Here is a 4,990-nt window from a genome sequence, read left to right as displayed (position 1 = left end):
TGCTCTCAGTAGTATAACATGTTGATCTATGGTGAGAATAAGGAAAATGGGTGTTTCCATGACTTCCATACTTTCACGGTATTGGGTGCCTCGGCATGGGTCCTCTGTCAGGCATATGGGAGAATAGGACCTACTTGTTGATCACTCAAATGTATTAAAGCCTATGATAGTACTTCAGTCTACCTGGCCAAGGTGGTTTTACGTGTTAATAATTTAATCTGCTGCTTTAACTTTCCATTTTTCTTTCCTACCAACCCTTTTGCTGTGGTTAATATGGGAGATGAAACCACCATTCAACGTCATGTTCTTTTGCTCAGTCTTGCCTGCCATGACTTTTGAAATGTCTTTCCTAAGGACTGCCTTGTCTATGAGGGTATCTATAGGTTTTATTTCATTATTTTAACCACCTAATGGTGGCAGTCTGGTTTGCACATTAATAGGAAAAGCTTAAGTTGGGCTAGATATAGTGTCCATACAAACCAAGGCATATTTAAAACCCTTACTCAGGGAGAGGAGTTCAATATAATCAATCTAAGGCACTAAGGCAATCACAAGTTCCTTGACAAAAGTTACGTTATGCATGTTTCAGGTATCTGTCAGTGGGCTGTAAGCTGCAGGGAGATTTAATTTAAGCTATATTTCTCTTGCTTTTGTTCTCCTCATCATTGTGGCCACTGATTGACCTGTGAGCTGAACCCAGACACTTGGAGGCTCCTAACCCCCTCCCTTGTCCTTAGAATATGGGTTACACTTGCCTTTCCTGATCCCATAGACTGCTTCAAGTACATAGCCGTGAGATAGTGATGTGGTGTGGAGAACACCTGCATGGTACATATGACTGTACCCAGTTAGGGCCCCTTCATAAACTTTTAAGACTGGAGGGCAGGTGCATCCTTTTGTCTTTAAAATAGTAATTACCCCAAAACTCATAGGAGAAAACTTGCATTGTTTCTCTGCCTTTTAAAGTTGTAAATCTTTTCTTGTCTTTGAAGTATAAACAACCCAGAATATAACAAAAACACTGCCCACAGACTAAAGCAAAAGAAGGGGGCGGTGAGACCTCTTAAAATATAGACCACTGTAGAAGAATTTACAAATTTCATCAGCATCATTTTGATGACTCCCCTAACAAAATAAAACCTGCAGGATACACCTGGGTGGCTCAGTTCATTAAGCATCCAACTCTTGATTTCAGCTCAGGTCATGATCTCAGGGTTGTGAGATTAAGCCCCAATATGTTCTCTTATGATTCTCCCCCTGCTCCTCCATTCTTTCTCTCTCTTTACCTCTCTTAACAACAACACCACAAAAATACAACCTACAGAATGGGAGAAAATGATTACAAATCATATAAGGGGTTAATAGCCAAAACACATAAGGGACTCATACAACTCAGTAGCAAAAACCACACAATAGAATTAAAATGGGCAAAGGGCCTGAGTAGACATTTTCCAAAGAAATGGCCAATAAGTACATGAAAACATGCTCAGCATCACTAATCATTAAGAAATGCAAATCCAAAGGACAACATGATATCACCTCACATTTGTTAGAATGACTATCATAAAAAAGACAAGAGATAATAAGTACTAGTGAATATGTGGACTGTACAGCAGCTGTGGGAATGTAAACTGGTGCAGCCGCTAAGGAAAACAGTATGGAGGTTCCTCAGAAAATTAAAAAGAGAACTCTCCAGCAATCCCAGCAATCCCACTCCTTCTAGGTATTTATTTGAAGGAATCAAAATCAGAATCTTGGGACATCTGTACTCCCATGTTCATTGAAACCTTATTCACAATAGCCAATGTATGGAGACAACCTAAATGTCACTGATAGATGAATGGACAAAGAAAATTTTGTATATTCATATAATATAGTAGTTATCAGCCTTAAAAAAAAAAAAGAAGGAAATTCTGCTATTTATGACAACATGGATGGACCTGGAAAAGGTTAAATAAAATAATTTAGACACAGAAAGACAAATACAATATAATTTATTTACATGTAGAATCTAAAATAGTCAGACTTACAGAAGCAGAGAGTAGAATGTTGGTACTGGAGTGAGGGGAGGGAAAACAAAGGGTAGATGGCCAAAGGATGCCAAGTTTAAATTATGTAAGGTAAATAAATTTTAGAAATCTACTATACAGAACAGTGCCCACAACTAACAATGCTGTATTGTATACTTAAAGTTCACTAAAAGGCTAGATCTTACGTTGTGTTCTTACTACATAAAATAATAATAACAATAATGATGATAATAATAATAAGGGGGCCCTTTCTTGGGTGGAGGTGAGAGTGGAGAGTGAGCCCCGAAGGCCTGGAGCACAGGGCAAGAGTACAAAGTGGTGGGGTGCTGCCTGCCCCCTCCCAAATGCCACACTCCACCCTCCATTGAATGCGAATCTTTGCACCTCATCATGTCGCCAAGTCCTGCTTCTGGTACTTTGTCTCAGCTGAAGAAAATGAAGTCTTCAGGGGAAATTGTGTACTGTGGACAGATATTCCAGAAGTCCCTCTTGCAGGCAAAGAACCTCACCTGGCTGCGCTAGGACTCCCTCAGGGGCACCCACGCACGGACCGGGGGCGCCCGGAACCGCCCACGGCAGGGGCCAACCGCAGTGCTACCCAGACTTGGACATCCTGCACCACATCCGGGGTGCACTCCATGCAGATGGGGGAGGCGGAGGACTTTCCAGCCAGCAAGGGCCGCGTAGCAGCAGTCAAGAGGTTCCACGACTCCAAGATCAAGTTCCCGGGGCCCCACTGAATCCTGCACGGCAAGCACCAGCCATGTTTCACCACCAAGAGTCCCAACACTTTTTTTTTTTATTTATTTATTTGACAGACAGAGATCACAAACAGGCAGGGAGGCAGGCAGAGAGAGAGGAAGGCAGGCTCCCTCCCAAGCAGAGAGCACGATGTGGGGCCCAATCCCAGGACCCTGGGATCATGACCTGAGCCGAAGGCAGAGGCTTTAACCCACTGAGCCACCCAGGTGCCCCCCAACACTTTCTTTCAGATGTAGAGCCTCCCTGTCCAAATAAACTCGTTGGGGAAAAACAAACAAACAAACAAACAAAAAACCAACCAAACAAACAAAAAAACCAAACCAAGCCAAAAAACAATACTACTACTAATAAAGGGGGTGGGAGGAAATTTTAGGAGGAGTTAGATATGTCGAAGGGCTTTATTATGGTGATGATTTCACATGTATACATTAAATATGTACAGCTTTTCACAGGTCAGTCATATCTCAATAAAGTGCTTTTTAAAAAAGTCTACTGATTTATGGGTGCCTGGGTGGTTCATTCAGTTAAGCAGCTACCTTCAGCACAGGTTACGGTCTCAGGGTTCTGGGATGGAGCCTTGCATGGGGCTTTCTGCTCAGCAGGGGAGCCTGCTTCACCCTTTCCCTCTGCCTGCGCCTAGGCCTGTGCTCTCTCTCTTTCTCTCTCTATTAAATAAATAAATCAGTACATAAATAAGTCTCTGATTTAAATGTAAACCTCATCAAAAACACCTTAATAGAAACAGCCAGAATATTTGACCAAATATGTGGGCATTACGGCAGCCAAGTTGACACAAAAAATTAAACCACCACCATATATGTTATATTCTAAATTTTACTTTCTTTAAGCACTCTTCTCTCAGTTTCTTGACATTTAGTTACATTTACCTTCTCTCTTCTTAAGCCACTTTCAGATATAACTTTATTCTTGAGCTGTTAAGCAGATCTCCATTTACTTGATTCAAAATTAATTGAATATATGAATAATTAGCTGGTTTTCTTTCATATATATATTGTATAAAGGATCACACATTGATAACAGCATGGGGTAACAACTTTGGTTGGTTAAGTTGAGAGAGATATCAGAAAAGATTGCTAAGCTTATCCTATGTTTTAATCCTAACAGACTTAATGAGGACTTCTTATGAACCCAGAAGCATGTGACACAAGAATGGAATTTGTAAACTGACTTAGTTATACATAGAAAAATTGTTTGAATGTTGCTCTTGTCAAACAATGTTCTTCCCTGTAGTTTGTCTGAAAGTAAGAACACCACCATTAGCCTCAGTGTTTTTGTTTGTCCTGGCTTACATGATCCCAGTTGGTGAAAAGATGAACATTTGGGTCTGAGAGCCTACACAAAAACATTCATTCACGAATTGCAATCAGCATCTTGATTTCAATTCTAGGTGTTTATAGTTTATTTTTATTTACCTGTCACATCTTCAGGTGCTATTGCTCATGTGGGTATCCCATATGTCATAGAATGGGTTCAAGATTTCTAATCCAGAGAAACCGATCTTCTTTGTCCTACAAAAGATCACTTGGAGGACCTTCTCTGGTATGCAGATGCACAGCACACATTTTTCTAGGATTAGTGGCTTAGTATATAGCAAGGTCTTTTTTTCTCTCTTTCTTTTTTGATGGTCAAAAAGTTGCAATACCCCTCTGGTATCAATAGATCTCTGTGGTGAAAGTGACAATTTAAATAAAGAGCTCTGGTTTTCCTAGAAAGAAAGAGTCGAATCCCAATCTATATGCCCTGTGATGATTAGTTGTATGTGTCAACTTGGCTAGGCCATAATACCCAGATAGTTGGTCAAACAATATTCTATTTCTGTGAAGGCATTTTTTAGGTGAAATTAGCACTCAAATCAATAGACTTAACTAAAGCAGATTTCCCACCATAATATGTGTGGAACTCATTTGATTTGTTAAAAGCCTTCATCGAAAAAAAAAGAGCAACAGAGGGCTGAGAGGAAGGACATTTTGTCAGTAGACTGCTTTCAGACTTTAGACTTGAACTAACATCATCTCCTCTGGCTTTCCAGCTGGCCAGTGTACCCTCAGATTGTGGACTCGCCAGCCTCTACAATTGTGTGAGGCAACTCAAGGAACGTTTCAGTCCTCTGAATTAAATAACATGTGGGAAAGGGGAATTTAAGCCACAGCTAATGAAATGTTGAACACCACATAAAA

General features: G+C 40.5%; 1 pseudogene; it reads left to right on the top strand.

The window, feature by feature from the left end:
• Positions 1-1,598: 1,598 nt before the first annotated feature.
• Positions 1,599-2,821, top strand: LOC111153224 (annotated as a pseudogene).
• The last annotated feature ends 2,169 nt before the right edge of the window (positions 2,822-4,990 follow it).

The sequence above is a fragment of the Enhydra lutris genome, unplaced genomic scaffold (genome assembly GCF_002288905.1).
Source record: "Enhydra lutris kenyoni isolate GAN:26980312 unplaced genomic scaffold, ASM228890v2 scaffoldscaffold3, whole genome shotgun sequence".
NCBI lineage: Eukaryota > Metazoa > Chordata > Mammalia > Carnivora > Mustelidae > Enhydra > Enhydra lutris.
The sequence above is the reverse complement of the archived record's forward strand: the minus strand, read 5'-3'. Positions and strand labels throughout refer to the sequence as shown.